The sequence below is a fragment of the Podarcis cretensis genome, assembly GCF_951804945.1.
Source record: "Podarcis cretensis genome assembly, chromosome: 1".
NCBI lineage: Eukaryota > Metazoa > Chordata > Lepidosauria > Squamata > Lacertidae > Podarcis > Podarcis cretensis.
This window is the reverse complement of record NC_137170.1, coordinates 14,154,951-14,176,105: the sequence shown is the minus strand read 5'-3', so window position 1 is coordinate 14,176,105 and position 21,155 is coordinate 14,154,951. Positions and strand designations below refer to the sequence as shown.

Below are 21,155 nucleotides of genomic sequence, written 5' to 3'. Positions count from 1 at the left end.
TCGAGTCCTATCCATAAAAGAAAGCAAGTTACCAAAATCATTTTTTGATTTAGTGGACAATCTTGGATTAACTGATGTTTGGAGACTTAAAACCCCTACAACAAAACAGTTTACATTCTTTGCTAAACCAAATCAAAGTTCGGGAAGAACAGATTACATATGGCCCTCCAGGGAGTAAATTCCAAGAGTATCCAAAACTGAGATTCTCCCAAGGCCATTAGCGGATCATAATTTGTTAAATATGGAGTTAGAAGGAAAAGAACAATCATCCTTTAGATGGAGGATGAAAGTCTGTTTGATGATTAAAAAATAGTGAAAAAAGCAAAAGAGACAATAGCAGATTATTTCAAGTGGAATTTAAATAAACGAACCGGCATTGACATCGTATGGGATGCAAGTAAAGCAGTAATGAGAGGTTTTCTGATACAAAAGAGTAGTTTTCAAAAAAGAGAAAGAGAAAAAAAGAAAGTGGAAATTCTGACCCACCTCATGGAGAATGAGAGATTGTTAACAATAAAGCCTAAAGATGAACCAATAAAACAAAATATTAAGATGTTGCAAACTCAGTTTTCCATGATGGTGAACCAAGAAGTGGAGTGGAAGATAAAATTAATGAGACAAAAGAATTTTGAATCGGCAAATAAAACTGGCAAATTATTAGCATGGCAATTAAAGCCACGTCAAAGTCAAAATACAATCAATAAAATAAGAGAAGCAGATATGGTAACTGAGGTTCCAGAAGAAATCGGAAAGATCTTTCAGAAATTTTATAAATACTTGTATAGGAAAGAGAAGGGAGGATACAAGAAAATAGATATTTACAAAGATATAAATTACAGCAAATCCCACGAGAAAAAAGTGAACAGTTGAATCGACAAATAACGGCGCAGGAAATTGAAATGGCAATAAAGTGTATGAAGTTGGGGAAAGCCCCAGGACCGGATGTTATTTTGGCAAAATATAATATTCTTAGTGGATAACTGACAACAGTATTGTGGGAAGTTTGAATAATATCCTGAAAGAAGGGAAAATTCCAAATACCTGGAAAGAAGAATATATTACGATTTCATTACTGAAGAATAATTACAAGTTGTTTGCTGATATTTTGACCAATAGATTAAATGAGCTAATCCATAAACATCAAGCATGTTTTATTCCTGGATGACAATTGAAAGATAATGTTAGGAATATAGTGGACATAATTGGATATTTGGAGACCAGGAATGAGACCAGGAATTGACGCGGAAAAAGCTTTTGAAAGAAAATTTGAAAATGATGGGAGTAGGGGGGATTCTTTTGAGAGGAATAGGAGTTATATATTCAAAGCAAAAAGCGAAATAGATATCGAACAACACTTTGACCAAAAGCAGCCTTTTCTCCCTTCATGGAGGGAAGAGCCCCCTTCCTTAATAGGGGGAACAACCTCCTCCTCTCATGGGAAGAGCTATTCCTTTTCTCCTGTTTTTCTTGTTTTCCTCCTCCCAAAAGCCTTATGGTCTGCTGCGTCTTTTGGAGCGAAAAATACGGTATTCCTTTTCTTCTGGTGCAATCAACTCATGGGAATGAGAGCAGCCTCATCCACTCACGGGAAGAGCAGTCTTTTCTCCTCTCATGGAGGGAAGAGCCCCCTTCCTTAATAGGGGGAGCAACCTCCTTCTCTCATGGGAAGAGCTATTCCTTTTCTCCTGGTGCAAGAAACTCAGGGGAATAACCGCCCACTTTCACTCACGGAGAGAGCTGCCTCCTTCCCTTCCGAAACGAGCAGCCTCATCCACTCACGGGAAGAGCAGCCTTTACTCCTCTCATGGAGGGAAGAGCCCCCTTCCTTAATAGAGGGAGCAACCTCCTCCTCTCATGGGAAGAGTTATTCCTTTTCTCCTGGTGCAAGCAACTCAGGGGAATAACAGCTCATCTTCACTCACGGGGAGAGCTGCCTCCTTCTCAACCGAGTCGAGCAGCCTCATCCACTCATGGGAAGAGCAGCCTTTACTCCTCTCATGGAGGGAAGAGCCCCCTTCCTTAATAGAGGGAGCAACCTCCTCCTCTCATGGGAAGAGCTATTCCTTTTCTCCTGGTGCAACTCATGGGAATAACAGCCCACCTTCACTCACGGGGAGAGCTGACTCCTTCTCAACCGAGTCGAGCAGCCTCATCCACTCACGGGAAGAGCAGCCTTTTCTCCTCTCATGGAGGGAAGAGCCCCCTTCCTTAATAGGGGGAGCAACCTCCTCCTCTCATGGGAAGAGCTATTCCTTTTCTCCTGGTGCAACTCATGGGAATAACAGCCCACCTTCACTCACGGGGAGAGCTGCCTCCTTCTCAACCGAGTCGAGCAGCCTCATCCACTCACGGGAAGAGCAGCCTTTACTCCTCTCATGGAGGGAAGAGCCCCCTTCCTTAATAGAGGGAGCAACCTCCTCCTCTCATGGGAAGAGCTATTCCTTTTCTCCTGGTGCAAGCAACTCATGGGAATAACAGCCCACCCTTCTCTCATGGGGAAAGCTGCCTCCTTCTCTTCTGAGTTGAGCAGCCTCATCCTCTCATGGGAAGAGCAGCCTTTTCTCTTGAAATATACTCAGAGTCGAGTGTGGATTTCATGCTCTTTATTCAGCTCCTAGTAGCGAGAAAGTTCCCCCAAAACATCTGCTTTATATACATTATTTACACAATGGGCCCCATGTGATTGGCTAATTCTGGGAATCTCCTGAAGGCCAATCAGGTTGCAGATTCACTTCCACCTGAAACTGGATTGGGTGGCTCCTGCTGACCAATCAGACTGCTGCATTCTGAATCCTATTGTTCTAGGACCAATCAGACTGCTGTATTTTCGATCCTATTCAACTCAGTACATAACACCCCTCCCCTTTAAAGTCCAGTCCTGCCCGGGAGGTTGCACTCAAGGTATGCCGGCCGCCTACGTATGCGTTGAGGCCTGGGGTGTTCCCTGGTCAGGGGTTCGGGTTTTGCTTGTTCTGAGGATGCTGGCTGTGATGGGGCCGTTTGGTCTGGCGCAACCAGCTCACTCAGTCATGGCTCTGGTTTTGGCATCATTTTGGCCTCACGGGTCGTCTCTGTATTTACTGATTCTGCCTACCCTGCTGGCCCCTCTTGCTCTATGGGCCTCACTGCCCTACTGTTTCGTTGGGACTCCTCTGACCTGTCCTCCTCCTGGTTTTTTCCCGGGAATCATCGCCGTAGCTAGTTGCAGTGGCAGCGCCAGCATTGCCCCCTCTCCATTAGCACCTCGTACGACACGGGGCCCGTGACCCTGGTGACTGTGGCGGGTACTCATGAAGGGCCTGCCCCAAAATTCTTTGCGTACACTGGGTGCTGGGCCATGAAGGTCCGGGGGTTCCTGCCTTCCCCCACCACTGCCTCATCCTGAGTTCTGTCGGGGTGAAGGTGGTCCAGTCTGATTGTGAGGTGCCAGCCCATTAGTAGTTCAGCGGGGTTCCGGCCAGTCGTTGAGCTGGGGGTGCTGTGCTGTGCTAGAAGGAATGTGGCCAGTCAGTACGCCCAATCCCCTTGTGTCATGTAGCGGAGGGTGTCCTTGGTGGTCCACACCATGCGCTCTGCTTGGCCATTGGTGGCAGGGTGGGATGGCGCAGAGCAGACGTGGTGGATGGTGTTCTGCGCTGTGAAGGTCTGGAATTCTCTTGACATAAATGTGGTTCCGTTGTCTGAGATGACAGTGTCAGGGAGTCTGTGGGTTGCAAACAGCCTGCGTAGTACCTGGGTGGCTGCGGACGTAGAAGTGGACGGTACTAGTGTGACTTCCAGCCATTTGGTGTAGGAGTCCACCACTATGAAGAATGTTTTCCCCTGAAAGGGGCCAACGAAGTCCACGTGCAGGCATGACCATGGTGCTTGGGCGGGCTCCCAGGATTGGAATGGGGCCCTTGGGGGATCTGGGCAGGATTCTTGGCAGGCCTGGCAGTGTTTGACCCAGGCCTGTATCTCTCTGTCAATCCCCAGCCACCACACATAATGCCTAGCGAGGGCCTTCATTCTCACTACCCCGGGTGTGTCTCATGTAGGGCTGTGAGGACCCTTTTGCGGAGGGGCTGGAGAATGACTACCCTGCTTCCCCATAACAGGTACCCTTTGTGGCCCGACAGTTCATGTTTACGGGTTGTGTAGCCTGCGAATTCTGGCCCAGGGCTGCTGTTGGGCCATCCTCACCACATCCAGTCCAGGACCCGAGAGATGACCCTATCTTTCTTGGAATGGTGTGCAACTTCTTGTGCCTGAATGGGGCGGTTGGGGAGCAGCTCCAGGATCATAACCTCTTGTGCGAGTGCTGGGTCGGGGCCTGTTTCCAGTAGTAATAGCCTGCTGAGGGTGTACGCATGGCCCATCACCTTCCCAGGGCAGTGAATCAGTGCATACTGGTAGCCGGCAAGGAAAATTGACCACCTGAGGATGCGAGGAGACAGCACTTGGGGGGGGGTCTGCTTTTCGGTGGCAAACCAAGCAACGGCTTGTGGTCAGTCTCCACAGTAAAGGGCCGCCCGTACAAGAAATCATGGATTTTTTTTACTCCCTTCACGATTGCCAGACCCTCCTTGTTGATTTGCGAGTAGTTCCGAGTGTCTGGGAAAAGTATGCCACCGGCACCTCTCTTCCATCTGGGAGTTGGTGTCCCAGGACAGCGCCGATGCCATAGGGTGAGGCGTCGCATGCTAGCATCACCGGCAGCCTCTTGTCGAAGTGTGCCAAGACTGAGTTTCAGACGAGCAAGTCCTTGACTGCCTGGACTGCAGCCTCCTGACAGTGCCCCCATACCCAAGGAGCCTGCTTGTCCAGGAGTCTGTGTAGGGCTCTGCTACCGCCGCCTTATGGGGAAGGAAGGCATGGTAAAAGCTCCCAAAACCAGAAGGCGGATGCCCTGTCCCGGAAACCTGAAGGCAACGCAGACACGGTACAGCAAGCAGTACCCACCACGATCTTACCACCGGCTGCATTCCTGGCCACCCAGGAGGCTGAGCCACTGCAGGCTCGGGTGCGGGAACAGCAGCGGGTCGACGCTTGGGCCCAGGAACGACTCCGGGAACTGGCCAAAGGGTCATGCCTTCAGTATCCGGGGCTGGTCTTGCATCAGGGCCTTCTGCTGCACCACGGTCGCCTGTACATCCCGCCAGGGCCACTGCGGGCTGAGGTTCTCTGGATGACCCATGATGCCCCGGCAGCGGGACACTTTGGGCGGTATTGGACCAGCCATCTGGTAAGCCGTGAGTTTTGGTGGCCCCGCCTGAAGGCTGATGTGGCTCGCTACGTCGCTGGTTGTGATGTCTGCCGGCGGGCCAAGGGCCTACTTCAGCCATTGCCAGTCCCACCACGTCCTTGGCACACGGTTTCGCTGGACTTTGTAGTGGACTTACCCCCGTCTCATGGCTGTACATGCCTTCTAGTTTTCTCAGACCATTTCACTAAGATGGTGCACTGTGTCCCCTGCCCATTAGTACCCACAGGTAAGGAAACCACTCAGCTGTACCTTCAGCATGTCTTCCGCCTGCATGGCCTACCTGAGCATGTGGTGTCCGACCGGGGCGTTCAGGTCACATCCCGGTTCTGGCGAGCATTGCACCAGACCCTCGGGACACAGGTCTGTCTCTCATCAGCCTACCACCCACAGACCGATGGCCAGACGGAACGGGCGAATGCGGTGCTGGAGCAGTACCTCCGGTGTTATTGCAGCTACCAGCAGGATAACTGGGTCGACCACCTAGCATTGACGGAGTTCGCCTACAACAACGCGGTGAATGCGTCCACCCAGCAGACCCCGTTCCAGGCCAGTTATGGTTATCATCCATGGCTGTTTCCGGATGTGCTGCCGGCATCCGCGGTCCCTGCGGTGACAGAGTGGCTTCAGGAGCTCCAGTCCCAGCAACAGCTATTGATGGAGCAACTGCACCAGGCCAAGGAGGCATACAAGGCTCAGGCCGACCACCACCGCCAGGTGGGGCCGGAACTCCACGTCGGTGACTTGGTATGGCTCTCCACTCGCCACCTCCACCCCTCTCGACCTTCGCGGAAGCTGGACACCCATTTCACCGGCCCGTTTCCTATTGTGGACCAGGTCTCGCCTGTGACATTCCGTCTCCGGTTGCCCGCAACCCTGAAGGTTCACCCGGTCTTCCACAGGTCCCTTCTGAGTCCGGTGGCCCCACCCGACGAGTTCCACCCGAACCATCCCCGACCGCAGCCAGTTTTGGTTCAGGGGGAGCCTGAGTACGAGGTGGAACGCATTCTGGACTCCCGATACTGCAGGGGAAAGCTACAGTATCTCATAGACTGGAAGGGGTATGGACTGGAGGACCGTTCCTGGGAACCAGCAGCCAATGTCCACGTGCCTGCCTGCCTCCGATATTTCCATGCGGCGTACCCCAGCAAGCCGGGTCCAGACCCTCGATTGGGGGGGGGGCTGGGAGAGGGGATGGTGTGATGACTTGGGAATCCGATTCAGAGGCTGAACCGGAGGAATCCCAGCCTGCACAGGAGTCCCCGCCTCCAGGGCCGGCTGAACTGGGGCAGGGCCTTGATTCTGAAGTGCCTGCACCTATGCCGGATCCTCAGGAGCAGGCACCAGGTGAATCCACTCTGGCTGCAGAGGTGGTTGAGGACTCATGCCTACAGGTGAGTCTCCCCTTGGGCCCAGTAACCCTTCAGCCTCTCCTGAACTGCAGAGGCTCAGGGCAGAGAGGCGAAGGGAACTGGTTTCTCCCAGGAGGAGTGCTCGCCTTAAGGCCAGGAGAGGCGGGTCTCCTGGGGGCCGGGACCGCCCCTGGCCTCAGAGAAGATAAAGGCCAGTCAGCCCGGTCCCAGGTTGCGGGAGCAACGCTGTTGTTGAGTACCTGTTCCTGCCTGGACCCAGACCTGACCCTCCAGTGTTCCTGTCCCCGCCCGGCTTCCGGCTTCGGACGTCGCCCCGCTCCTTGTGAACTGTTTCCAGGCTAGTGACTTTGACTACGCCAACGGTAACCTTCCCCCCGGGACCAGCACACCCTTCTGCGGTTCTTCTTTTTGTTTATACCAGCACTTTGCCTTGTCTTTTGTTGGTCTCTTTCTTAATTTCTTTCCTTTCTCATTGAGGAGAAGGTCTCGGGGAAACTCCAACCCAAAGATATCTCCATCTCCCCTCAACAGATCAGTCCAATCCCCACAGTCCCATTCCCCACATTCAACCAGATAGTCCAGAAAAAATTTAGATGCATGTTTCAAAGTCCCTCCAAAATTAAGGACCCCCACAACTCCAGACCCCTCTGGCCCACTCCAGGTTCAATCTTTATAAACAGCGGCTTATGCTCCTGCAGGGCCTCGGTTCTATCCATTTGTGTTGTTTGAGGTTCAACAGCAACCTCCTCTATTGTCTTCTGCATTTGCACTTGCCCTGTCAAAACAGGTTCCTGGGTTGAGTCCTGAGTGGTTTCTATATAAGTATTCACTGTTAGTCCAAAATTTTGAACTGCATCAGTCATCAGATTCATCTTCTCATGCAACTGCTCCAACAAAACGTTTGTCTTGCAAAAAGCAAGCACCAAAACTTCTTCTATATCGATTTTTGTTCAAGGTCAGAGTCTGGTCTCATGATCCTAATCTCCACAGCTGTGGATTCCCCAGATCGACTCCAGCAACAATTTAACAAGCTCCCTCTAGAGGGAACAATTTCCATTTGTATCCATCTTTTGAAGGCAAGTCCAGCAAAAGAAAGTTACTTTCATTTTTCAAATTTTGTTTCTTTTAAATGCAAAAGGTAACTGTGGAATCAATTTGTTTCTCTTCTTTAACTGTCAAAAAACATTCCGCTCACAGTTGATGGGCTCCCAAAAGTTTCTATCTCTATCCCAGGTTTGAGACGGTGGAAATTTATCTTTCTTTACTCTCTCTCCGCGGCTTAAACAGTTTAAATTCCCCCTCTTTTCCCCTGCTTCCAAGAGGGGTTTTGATGGTTAAAAATGAAGGAAATTTAGGTCTTTATATACGACTTTCCAGACTTTAGTTTGCACAATTTTTGCTTCAGTCTATATACAAAAAGCGGAAGGCGGACTTCCTGTTTAGACATTCCCGCTTCAATGCCAAATTCAAGTGTTTCTTAATCCAATTTTCTGTTCTACTCACGGGTACTTGTTTAGAGTCCAATTGTCCACAGGAAAAAGTCAGCACTCTCCGGCAACGGCTGTGCGGCTTCACTCCGTAAAAGTAGTGGTCAATTCAAGACACCGCGCTGCTCACCCCACGTCACTTCGGAGCCCCGAAAAAGGGGTTTCCCTGCAAGTAGGGGAGGCGCTCCTGGTGTCAGCTGAATCCCACGTTCCCAGGCTTCCTCCGCCTGGGATTTTTAAGGGGTCTCCGCCCTCACCACGGCAGCAAGACCCAATTTTCACGGAGCGGGTTCCTCTGAATCAGAGGAATTCCGCCATTGCCGATGGCGCTAACCCGGAAGTCCCCACAAATGGCCCATACCTTGACCCCAGTCAAGTGGACCCCTTCTGCGTCCACCATAAATCCCAGAAAGTCCACCTGAGGCACACCTAGTAGACACTTTCCCCGCTTCACCTTGAGACCCGCCATCTGGAAACGGTGCAGAACGGTGCAGAGGCAGTCCTCAAACTCCTCTGGCATGGGCCCGGCAATCAATACATCATGGAAGAAGGGGGTGCCAGGAGAGAGTCCATTAGATTCTGGAATATGCCTGGTGCCACGCTGACACCAAATTGCAGCTGCTTTACCTTGAACGCTCCTCTATGCATCACAATTGTCTGTGCCTCTGCTGTGGCCTCATCCACTGGCAACTGTTGATAGGCTTGGGCAAAGTCCAGCTTGCCAAAAAAAAATTTGACCCAGCCAGGGTGGCAAGGACATGGCTGACCACAGGCACTAGGTATGTGTGGGCCGCGAGGGCCTTATTTATGGTACATTTGTAGTCTGTGGAGATGCAGACCAAACCATTAGGCTTGACGGGTGTGACGATCGGAGTTTCCCAGGGGGCATTAGGCACAGGATCCAGCACTCCTTGCTCCACAAGCCAGTCCAATTCCTCATATATACTGGGTTTCAGGGTGAACAGGATCCGCCGGGCCTTGAGCTTGACAGGTCATACTGCGGGGTCAAGCTGTAGGGCAATGGGAGGGCCGTATACTATCCCAATTTCCCATCGAAAATCCCCGAAAATTCCTTGCATATGACATCCACATCCACTTGTAAGCTAGTGCGGTTCACCCCCGTGATGGCTAGCCCCAGTGGTCCAAACCATGCCAATCCCAGTAAGCTAACGTAGGGGCCCTTGATCACAAGCAAGTCCAGTTGCAGCGTCCACCCTTGATATTGCACCCTGAAGGTCCCCACCCCTATTGTGGGGACTTTACATTTCTGGAAGTCACGGAGAGTGAATGGGGCCCGCCTGAGTTTGGGACCCCTACTAGGGCACAGTTTCCTTACGGCCCTTGCCAAGATTATGGATAGAGTTGAACCCGTGCCAAGCTCCATGCGGCATGGGGCCCCCTCTATCTGTACCACTACATAAATTTTCTCTATGTTGGGGCAGGGCAACTGGTATACCTGGCATTCTGTGATCTCCATCGAGTTGCCTTGGTGTGTTGAGCCCCAGGACCTGGGGCTCTTGGATCGGTCATCTGATGTCTGGCGTCAGTGTTCAGATTTTCCACACTGCCTACACTCTGCATTGCGGAAATGGCAGGTTCTCCTCTCGTGATTCTCCCTGCAGCTTGCGCAGTTCCCTCCTTCTCGTTGAGGCAGCTGTCGTCTGTGCGCTCCTTGAGTGCACCTCCCTGTCGGATCCTGAGTTGTCGGTGAGGTCTTCATGATGGACCCTCAGTTGGGACAGCAGGTTCGCCCATGCCTCTTGTGTCGACCTCTCAGCAGCTTCAGTTGCCAAGTCCTTCTCCAGAGCGACCTGGAACGTTTGGTCCTTCTTGGTGTAGAGGCGTCATTGCAGCTTCTCATCCTTCAGACCAACAATGAGGCGGTCAAGAAGCATGTTCTCCAATTCTGAGAAGTTGCAGATCCGGGCGGCTTGGCGGAGGTAGGTCACATACCAAGTTATGGTTTCCCGAGGGGCATTTCGACAAGCCACCACTGAGGGCTGCAGCGAGAAGTGCCCCTTCAGCCGTTCCACTATTGTTTTGTAAGGAACAGTAGTGCAAGGAGAGCCCAGGCGATTTCGAACGTCTCGTCTCTGCAGACGCTGAAGAATATCACCCTCTTCTTGGCGTCGTTGGTGACCCCTTTGGCTTCTAAGAGGAAGGTGAAATTGGAGACGTACGTTTCCCAGTCTCGTGCTGCTGGGTTGAATGGTGAGAAGCTGCTGATCATTGCCATTCTGGGTTCCTTGGGGCCCAGAGCTGAAGTCTAGATACACGGTGGGAGGCAGGGGTGCGGCAGCTGGTGGTGCTGCGGTGCTGTGTGTGGCAGTCAGCTTCCTCTCACGGGGAGAGCAGCCTTTTCTCCTCTTATGGAGGAAGAGCCCCCTTCTTTAATAGGGGAAGCAAGCTCCTCCTCTCAAGGGAAGAGCTATTCCTTTTCTCCTGGTGCAAGCCACTCAGGGGAATAACCGCCCACTTTCACTCACGGGGAGAGCTGCCTCCTTCCCTTCCAAGACGAGCAGCCTCATCCACTCATGGGAAGAGCAGCCTTTTCTCCTCTTGTGGAGGGAAGAGCCCCCTTCCTTAATAGGGGGAGCAACCTCCTCCTCTCATGGGAAGAGCTATTCCTTTTCTCCTGGTGCAACTCAGGGGAATAACAGCCCACCTTCACTCACGGGGAGAGCTGCCTCCTTCTCAACCGAGTCGAGCAGCCTCATCCACTCACGGGAAGAGCAGCCTTTACTCCTCTCATGGAGGGAAGAGCCCCCTTCCTTAATAGAGGGAGCAACCTCCTCCTCTCATGGGAGGAGCTATTCCTTTCCCCCTGGTGCAAGCAACTCATGGGAATAACAGCCCACCTTCACTCACGGGGAGAGCTGCCTCCTTCTCTTCCGAGACGAGCATCCTCATCCTCTCACGGGAAGAGCAGCCTTTACTCCTCTCATGGAGGGAAGAGCCCCCTTCCTTAATAGGGGGAGCAACCTCCTCCTCTCATGGGAAGAGCTATTCCTTTTCTCCTGGTGCAATTCATGGGAATAACAGCCCACATTTACTCACGGGGAGAGCTGCCTCCTTCTCTTCCGAGAAGAGCAGCCTTTTCTCCTCTCATGGGAAGAGCTACCGTATTTTTCGCTCCATAAGACACACTTTTTTCCTCCTTGAAAATACGGGGAAATGTGTGCCAATGGCGCTGCGCAGACAGGTAGACCTGCGTAGCACCCTTCAGCGAAGTGGGAGGAGGAACGGAGCTCCTTTTGTTCCTCCTCCTGCTTCGCTGAAGGGGCGCTGCGCAGCTCTCCCTCTCTGCGCAGCGCCTATCCTACAAAGCTGGAGGAGGAACAGAAGGGACTTCTTCTGTTGCTCATCTGGCTTCGTGGTGACGCACCTGTACTGGAAGCCGGGGGAGAAACAGAAGGGTATCCTTCTGTTCCTTCTCTGGCTTTGCTGAAGGGGCACTGCGCAGTTCTCCCTCTCTGCGCAGCGCCTCCCCTATGAAGGAGAGCTGCTGCGCGGAGAGAGAGAACTGTGCAGCGCCCCTTCAACGACGCACCTGTTATGCGAAGCTGGAGGAGGAACAGAAGGGACTCCTTCTGTTCCTCATCTGGCTTCGCGACGATGCCCCTGTCCTGGAAGCCGGAGGCGGAAGAGAAGGGTTTCCTTCTATTCCTTCTCCAGCTTCGCTGAAGGAGCGCTGCACAGTTCTCTGTCTCTGCGCAGTGCCTCCCTTGTGAAGGAGAGGTGCTGCGCGGAGAGAGAGAAGTGCGCAGTGCCCCTTCAGCGAGGCGACTGTACTGGCTTCTGCCTTAGCCGTGCACAGCCTCTTCATGCAGGGGGAGCCCTCATCTTGCTGCCCTGAAGGGGCTTGGTGTGGTTATCCCAGAAGCTAGAACAGCCACACGGTATCCCAGAAGCCAGATCCCTCTTGCAGTTCTGGCTTCTGGGATTCAGATTAATTTTTTCTTGTTTTCCTCCTCCCAAAACTAGGTGCGCCTTATAGTCAGGTGCGTCTTTTGGAGCGAAAAACACGGTATTCCTATTCTCCTGTTGCAAGCAACTCCTAGGAATAACAGCCCACCTTCACTCACGGGGAGAGCTGCCTCCTTCTCAACCGAGTTGAGCAGCCTCATCCTCTCACGGGAAGAGCAGCCTTTACTCCTCTCATGGAGGGAAGAGCCCCCTTCCTTAATAGGGGGAGCAACCTCCTCCTCTCATGGGAAGAGCTATTCCTTTTCTCCTGGTGCAAGCAACTCATGGGAATAACAGCCCACCTTCACTCACGGGGAGAGCTGCCTCCTTCTCAACCGAGTCCAGCAGCCTCATCCACTCACGGGAAGAGCAGCCTTTACTCCTCTCATGGAGGGAAGAGCCCCCTTCCTTAATAGAGGGAGCAACCTCCTCCTCTCATGGGAAGAGCTATTCCTTTTCTCCTGGTGCAATTCATGGGAATAACAGCCCACCTTCACTCACGGGGAGAGCTGCCTCCTTCTCTATAGAGAAGAGCAGCCTTTTCTCCTCTCATGGGAAGAGCTATCGTATTTTTCGCTCCATGAGACACACTTTTTTCCTCCTTGAAAATAAGGGGAAATGTGAGTGTGTCTTATGGAACGAATGGCGCTGAGCAGAGAGGTAGAGCTGTGCAGTGCCCCTTCAGCGAAACGGGAGGAGGAACGGAGCCTCTTTTGTTCCTCCTTCCGCATCACTGAAGGGGCACTGTGCAGCTCTCCCTCTCTGTGCAGCGCCTGTCCTGCAAAGCCGGAGGAGGAACAGAAGCGACTCCTTCTGTTCCTCATCTGGTTTTGCGAGGACGCCCCTGTCCTGGAAGCCGGAGGCGGAAGAGAAGGGTTTCCTTCTGTTCCTTATCCGGCTTCGCTGAAGGATCGCTGCACAGTACTCCCTCTCTGCGCAGCGCCTCTCCTGTGAAGGAGAGGCGCTGCCCAGAGAGAGAGAACTGCGCCGCACCCCTTCAGCGACGTGCCTGTCATGGGAAGCCAGAGGAGGAAGAGAAGGGACTACTTCTGTTCCTCCTCTGGCTTCGCAGCGTCCTGGAAGCTGAAGGAGGAACAGAAGGGTCTCCTTCTGTTCCTTGCCCAGCTTCGCTGAAGGGGCGCTGCGCAGTTCTCCCTCTCTGCGCAGCACCTCTTCTGTGAAGGAGAGGCGTTGCACAGAGAGAAAACTGCACATCGTCACTTCAGCGACGCGCCGGTCATGCAAAGCCGGAAGAGGAACAGAGGGGACTCCTTCTGTTCCTTCTCTAGCTTCGCTGAAGGGGCGCTGTGCAGTTCTTCAAGGGAGAACTGCACAGTGCCCCTTCAGCGATGTGCCTGTCCTGGCTTCTGCCTTAGCCATGTGCAGCCTCTTCGGGCAGGGGGAGCCTTCATCCCTCTGCCCTGAAGAGGCTTGGCGCGGTCATCCCGGAAGCCAGAACAGCCACACGGTATCCCAGAAGCCAGATCCCTCTTACTGTTCTGGCTTCTGGGATTCAAAATAATTTTTTCTTGTTTTCCTCCTCCGAAAACTAGGTGCACCTTATGGTCTGGCGTGTCCTTTGAAGTGAAAAATAGGACATTAATTTTCTCCTGGTGCAATCAACTCATGGGAATAACAGCCCACCTTCACTCACGGGGAGAGCTGCCTCCTTCTCAACCGAGTCGAGCAGCCTCATCCACTCACGGGAAGAGCAGCCTTTACTCCTCTCATGGAGGGAAGAGCCCCCTTCCTTAATAGAGGGAGCAACCTCCTCCTCTCATGGGAAGAGCTATTCCTTTTCTCCTTGTGCAAGCAACTCGGGGGAATAACAGCCCACCTTCACTCATGGGGAGAGCTGCCTCTTTCTCTTCTGAGTTGAGCAGCCTCATCCTCTAACAGGAAGAGCAGCTTTTCTCCTCTCATGGAGGGAAGAGCACTCTTCCTTAATAGGGACAACAACCTCCTCCTCTCATGGGAAGAGCTACCGTATTTTGCACTCCATAAGAGGCACTTTTTTCCTCCTAAAAAATAAGGGGAAATGTGAGTGCGTCTTATGGAACGAATGGTGCTGAGCAGAGAGGTAGAGCTGCGCAGCGCCCTTCAGCGAAGCAGGAGGAACCCCTTCTGTTCCTCCTCCCGCTTCGCTGAAGGGGTGCCTCACAGCTCCCTCCTCTCTGTGCAGCACCTGTCCTGCAAAGCCATATTAGGAACAGAAGGGACTCCTTCTGTTCCTCCTCCGGCTTAGCGGCGACGCGCCTGTCCTAGAAGCCGGAGGAGGAACAGAAGGGTCTCCTTGTGTTCCTTCTCCAGCTTTGGTGAAGGGGCGCTGCGTTGTTCTCCCTCTCTGCGCAGCGTCTCTCCTGTGAAGGAGAGGCCCTGCCCAGAGAGAAAGAACTGTGTGGTGCCCCTTCAGTGACGCACCTGTCATGCGATGCTGGAGGAGGAACAGAAGGATCTCATTCTGTTCCTTCTCCAGCTTCGCTGAAGGGCGCTGCACAGAGAGAAATGTGCAGCACCCCTTCAGCGACGTGCCTATCATGCGAAGCCGGAGGAGGAACAGAAGAGACTCCTTCTGTTTCTCCTCTGGCTTCGTGGGTTCTGGAAGCTGGAGGAGGAACAGAAGGGTCTCCTTCTGTTCCTTCTCCAGCTTTACTAAAGGGGCGCTGTGCAGTTCTCCCTCTCTGCGCATTGCCTCTCCTTTGAAGGAGAGGAGCTGCACAGAGAGAGAACTGCACAGCTCCCCTTCAACGTTGCACCGGTCATGCGAAGCCGGAAGAGGAACAGAAGGGACTCCTGTTACTACTCCAGCTTTGCTGAAGAGAAGCTGCACAGTTTTCCGAGGGAGTACTGCGCAGTGCCCCTTCAGCGACGTGCCTGTTCTGGTTTCTGCCTTAGCCGTGCGCAGCCTCTTCAGGCAGGGGGAGCCTTCATCTTGCTGTCCTGAAGGGGCTTGGCGCGGTTATCAGAGAAGCCAGAAAAGCCACACGGTATCACAGAAGCCAGATCCCTCTTGTAATTCTGGCTTTTGGGATTCAGAATAAATTTTTCTTGTTTTTCTCCTCCCAAAACTAGGTGCGCCTTATGGTCTGCTGCGACTTTTGGAGCGAAAAATACGGTATTCCTTTTCTTCTGGTGCAATCAACTCATGGGAATGAGAGCAGCCTCATCCTCTCACGGGAAGAGCAGCCTTTACTCCTCTCATGGAGGGAAGAGCCCCCTTCCTTAATAGGGGGAGCAACCTCCTCCTCTCATGGGAAGAGCTATTCCTTTTCTCCTTGTGCAATTCAAGGGAATAACAGCCCATCTTCACTCACGGGGAGAGCTGCCTCCTTCTCACCCGAGTCGAGCAGCCTCATCCACTCACGGGAAGAGCAGCCTTTTCTCCTCTCATGGAGGGAAGAGCCCCCTTCCTTAATAGAGGGAGCAACCTCCTCCTCTCATGGGAAGAGCTATTCCTTTTCTCCTGGTGCAACTCAGGGGAATAAGAGCCCATCTTCACTCACGGGGAGAGCTGCCTCCTTCTCAACCGAGTCGAGCAGCCTCATCCACTCACGGGAAGAGCAGCCTTTTCTCCTCTCATGGAGGGTAGAGCCCCCTTCCTTAATAGAGGGAGCAACCTCCTCCTCTCATGGGAAGAGCTATTCCTTTTCTCCTGGTGCAAGCAACTCATGGGAATAACAGCCCATCTTCACTCACGGGGAGAGCTGCCTCCTTCTCAACCGAGTCGAGCAGCCTCATCCACTCACGGGAAGAGCAGCCTTTACTCCTCTCATGGAGGGAAGAGCCCCCTTCCTTAATAGAGGGAGCAACCTCCTCCTCTCATGGGAAGAGCTATTCCTTTTCTCCTTGTGCAAGCAACTTGGGGGAATAACAGCCCACCTTCACTCATGGGGAGAGCTGCCTCTTTCTCTTCTGAGTTGAGCAGCCTCATCCTCTAACAGGAAGAGCAGCCTTTTCTCCTCTCATGGAGGGAAGAGCACCCTTCCTTAATAGGGACAACAACCTCCTCCTCTCATGGGAAGAGCTACCGTATTTTGCACTCCATAAGAGGCACTTTTTTCCTCCTAAAAAATAAGGGGAAATGTGAGTGCGTCTTATTGAACGAATGGTGCTGAGCAGAGAGGTAGAGCTGCGCAGCGCCCTTCAGCGAAGCAGGAGGAACCCCTTCTGTTCCTCCTCCCGCTTCGCTGAAGGGGTGCCTCACAGCTCCCTCCTCTCTGTGCAGCACCTGTCCTGCAAAGCCATATTAGGAACAGAAGGGACTCCTTCTGTTCCTCCTCCGGCTTAGCGGCGACGCGCCTGTCCTGGAAGCCAGAGGAGGAACAGAAGGGTCTCCTTGTGTTCCTTCTCCAGCTTTGGTGAAGCGGCGCTGCATCGTTCTCCCTCTCTGTGCAGCGTCTCTCCTGTGAAGGAGAGGCCCTGCCCAGAGAGAAAGAACTGTGCGGTGCCTCTTCAGCGACGCACCTGTCATGCGATGCTGGAGGAGGAACAGAAGGCTCTCATTCTCTTCCTTCTCCAGCTCCGCTGAAGGGGCGCTGCACAGAGAGAGAGAGAAATGTGCAGCACCCCTTCAGCGACGCGCCTATCATGCGAAGCCGGAGGAGGAACAGAAGAGACTCCTTCTGTTTCTCCTCTGGCTTCGTGGGTTCTGGAAGCTGGAGGAGGAACAGAAGGGTCTCCTTCTGTTCCTTCTCCAGCTTTACTAAAGGGGCACTGTGCAATTCTTCCTCTCTGCGCATTGCCTCTCCTGTGAAGGAGAGGAGCTGCACAGAGAGAGAACTGCGCAGCTCCCCTTCAACGTTGCACCAGTCATGCGAAGCCGGAAGAGGAACAGAAGGGACTCCTGTTACTACTCCAGCTTTGCTGAAGAGAAGCTGCACAGTTTTCCGAGGGAGTACTGCGCAGTGCCCCTTCAGCGACATGCCTGTTCTGGTTTCTGCCTTAGCCGTGCGCAGCCTCTTCAGGCAGGGGGAGCCTTCATCTTGCTGTCCTGAAGGGGCTTGGCGCGGTTATCAGAGAAGCCAGAAAAGCCACACGGTATCCCAGAAGCCAGATCCCTCTTGCAGTTCTGGCTTTTGGGATTCAGAATAAATTTTTCTTGTTTCCCTCCTCCCAAAACTAGGTGCGCCTTATGGTCTGCTGCGTCTTTTGGAGCGAAAAATACGGTATTCCTTTTCTTCTGGTGCAATCAACTCATGGGAATGAGAGCAGCCTCATCCTCTCACGGGAAGAGCAGCCTTTACTCCTCTCATGGAGGGAAGAGCCCCCTTCCTTAATAGAGGGAGCAACCTCCTCCTCTCATGGGAAGAGCTATTCCTTTTCTCCTGGTGCAACTCAGGGGAATAACAGCCCACCTTCACTCACGGGGAGAGCTGCCTCCTTCTCAACCGAGTCGAGCAGCCTCATCCTCTCAAGGGAAGAGCAGCCTTTACTCCTCTCATGGAGGGAAGAGCCCCCTTCCTTAATAGAGGGAGCAACCTCCTCCTCTCATGGAAAGAGCTATTCCTTTTCTCCTGGTGCAAGCAACTCATGGGAATAACAGCCCACCTTCACTCACGGGGAGAGCTGCCTCCTTCTCAACCGAGTCGAGCAGCCTCATCCACTCACGGGAAGAGCAGCCTTTACTCCTCTCATGGAGGGAAGAGCCCCCTTCCTAAATAGAGAGTGCAACCTCCTCCTCTCATGGGAAGAGCTATTCCTTTTCTCCTGGTGCAACTCAGGGGAATAACAGCCCACCTTCACTCACGGGGAGAGCTGCCTCCTTCTCAACCGAGTCGAGCAGCCTCATCCTCTCAAGGGAAGAGCAGCCTTTACTCCTCTCATGGAGGGAAGAGCCCCCTTCCTTAATAGAGAGAGCAACCTCCTCCTCTCATGGGAAGAGCTATTCCTTTTCTCCTGGTGCAAGCAACTCATGGGAATAACAGCCCACCTTCACTCACGGGGAGAGCTGCCTCCTTCTCAACCGAGTCGAGCAGCCTCATCCTCTCAAGGGAAGAGCAGCCTTTACTCCTCTCATGGAGGGAAGAGCCCCCTTCCTTAATAGAGGGAGCAACCTCCTCCTCTCATGGGAAGAGCTATTCCTTTTCTCCTGGTGCAAGCAACTCATGGGAATAACAGCCCACCTTCACTCACGGGGAGAGCTGCCTCCTTCTCAACCGAGTCGAGCAGCCTCATCCTCTCAAGGGAAGAGCAGCCTTTAATCCTCTCATGGAGGGAAGAGCCCCCTTCCTTAATAGAGGGAGCAACCTCCTCCTCTCATGGGAAGAGCTATTCCTTTTCTCCTGGTGCAACTCAGGGGAATAACAGCCCACCTTCACTCACGGGGAGAGCTGCCTCCTTCTCAACCGAGTCGAGCAGCCTCATCCTCTCAAGGGAAGAGCAGCCTTTACTCCTCTCATGGAGGGAAGAGCCCCCTTCCTTAATAGAGGGAGCAACCTCCTCCTCTCATGGGAAGAGCTATTCCTTTTCTCCTGGTGCAAGCAACTCATGGGAATAACAGCCCACCTTCACTCACGGGGAGAGCTGCCTCCTCAACCGAGTCGAGCAGCCTCATCCACTCACGGGAAGAGCAGCCTTTACTCCTCTCATGGAGGGAAGAGCCCCCTTCCTTAATAGAGGGAGCAACCTCCTCCTCTCATGGGAAGAGCTATTCCTTTTCTCCTGGTGCAAGCAACTCATGGGAATAACAGCCCACCTTCACTCACGGGGAGAGCTGCCTCATTCTCAACCGAGTCGAGCAGCCTCATCCTCTCAAGGGAAGAGCAGCCTTTAATCCTCTCATGGAGGGAAGAGCCCCCTTCCTTAATAGAGGGAGCAACCTCCTCCTCTCATGGGAAGAGCTATTCCTTTTCTCCTGGTGCAAGCAACTCATGGGAATAACAGCCCACCTTCACTCACGGGGAGAGCTGCCTCCTTCTCAACTGAGTCGAGCAGCCTCATCCTCTCAAGGGAAGAGCAGCCTTTACTCCTCTCATGGAGGGAAGAGCCCCCTTCCTTAATAGAGGGAGCAACCTCCTCCTCTCATGGGAAGAGCTATTCCTTTTCTCCTGGTGCAAGCAACTCATGGGAATAACAGCCCACCTTCACTCACGGGGAGAGCTGCCTCCTTCTCAACCGAGTCGAGCAGCCTCATCCACTCACGGGAAGAGCAGCCTTTACTCCTCTCATGGAGGGAAGAGCCCCCTTCCTTAATAGAGGGAGCAACCTCCTCCTCTCATGGGAAGAGCTATTCCTTTTCTCCTGGTGCAAGCAACTCATGGGAATAACAGCCCACCTTCACTCACGGGGAGAGCTGCCTCCTTCTCAACCGAGTCGAGCAGCCTCATCCTCTCAAGGGAAGAGCAGCCTTTACTCCTCTCATGGAGGGAAGAGCCCCCTTCCTTAATAGAGGGAGCAACCTCCTCCTCTCATGGGAAGAGCTATTCCTTTTCTCCTGGTGCAAGCAACTCATGGGAATAACAGCCCACCTTCACTCACGGGGCGAGCTGCCTCCTTCTCAACCGAGTCGAGCAGCCTCATCCTCTCAAGGGAAGAGCAGCCTTTACTCCTCTCATGGAGGGAAGAGCCCCCTTCCTTAATAGAGGGAGCAACCTCCTCCTCTCATGGGAAGAGCTATTCCTTTTCTCCTGGTGCAACTCATGGGAATAACAGCCCATCTTCACTCACGGGGAGAGCTGCCTCCTTCTCAACCGAGTCGAGCAGCCTCATCCACTCACGGGAAGAGCAGCCTTTACTCCTCTCATGGAGGGAAGAGCCCCCTTCCTTAATAGAGGGAGCAACCTCCTCCTCTCATGGGAAGAGCTATTCCTTTTCTCCTGGTGCAACTCAGGGGAATAACAGCCCACCTTCACTCACGGGGAGAGCTGCCTCCTTCTCAACCGAGTCGAGCAGCCTCATCCACTCACGGGAAGAGCAGCCTTTACTCCTCTCATGGAGGGAAGAGCCCCCTTCCTTAATAGGGGGAGCAACCTCCTCCTCTCATGGGAAGAGCTATTCCTTTTCTCCTGGTGCAAGCAACTCATGGGAATAACAGCCCACCATCACTCACTGTTGGACTTTACATTCTTGGAAGAGTTTGAATTCCAACAGATATTGGGGTAGTTGAAGTCACCCATGGCTACTCTATATCTCCTTTTATAATCTGCTGTAGGAAGGCATCACCCACGTCTTCAGTTTGGCTTGGTGGTCTCTTGCCGACATCCACAGGAAAGTCACTGTTTTTTCTCTCTCCTCCAGTTTTCATCCAAATACTCTCAATACGCCTTCCAGGCTTCAGGTCATGGATTTCTTCACATATAGTGCTACTCCTCCTCTCTTCTTGCTTGGTCAATTCTTCTGTACAGGTTTTACCCCTCAATTTCTACATTCCGGTCATGAGTCTCATTCCTCCAGGTTTCAGTAATGTCTGTTAGATCATATTTGCTATCCTCTGTTTAGAGTAGGAATTGCTTCACTTGTTTTCTGTTCTCTGTACATTAGTAGAGAGACAACTGAAACCACAAGTCATTCTCTCCAGGTGTTTGCTTCTTGAAATTTCTTGTCCTTTTAACAGGTTTCTGTAGTATCACATCTGATTCCTGTGCATGAGTGAAGCTCTTATCCCCAGTACCAGGTGCCTCCCTCTTGTCTGTAGTGTTGTATCCCTCATCCTCAGGATTTAGTTTAAAGCTCTGCTGATCAGGTTCCTGAGCCTCTTTGCTAAGACCTTCTTGCCAATGGCTGTGAGGTACAATCCATCTCTTGCCAGAGGTCCTTCTTCAAGGAAGCAGAGACCATGGTCCAAGAAGCAAAACCTTTTCAGACAACTCCACCTGTGCATCCAGTGCTTTATTTCCAGTATTTCCCACTCTCTTCGTGGGCCACAATCCTTCAACAGGAAAGAGTCATGAAACAAATTGTCTGTTCCCCAAGACCCTTCGGCTTTCTGTGCAGCGTCTGATAGTCCCTTGCTGTATGCTGGAAGCCATGCCTGGCAGTATTGTTTGTGCCCTGATGATTCAGAAGGAAGGGATTGTGGTCAGTGGTCTCTATAATACTTGGCCACTTCTCTGTCACATCGTGAATCCTTGCAGCTGGAAGACAGCATAC

General features: G+C 52.7%; 1 long non-coding RNA gene across 7 annotated transcripts in view; it reads right to left on the bottom strand.

Annotated features, from left to right (window-relative positions):
* The window catches only part of LOC307208694, a 284,653-nt gene that overhangs the window by 37,059 nt on the left and 226,439 nt on the right, over positions 1-21,155 (bottom strand). Inside the window, exon 5 of one of the 7 annotated variants that reach the window (XR_013835209.1) lies at positions 19,959-20,644. The exons of the other annotated variants lie outside the window; for them this stretch is intronic. This is a non-coding gene — a long non-coding RNA (uncharacterized lncRNA). Of the gene's footprint in view, positions 1-19,958; positions 20,645-21,155 lie in introns of those variants that run through there. 7 annotated transcript variants of the gene reach the window in all.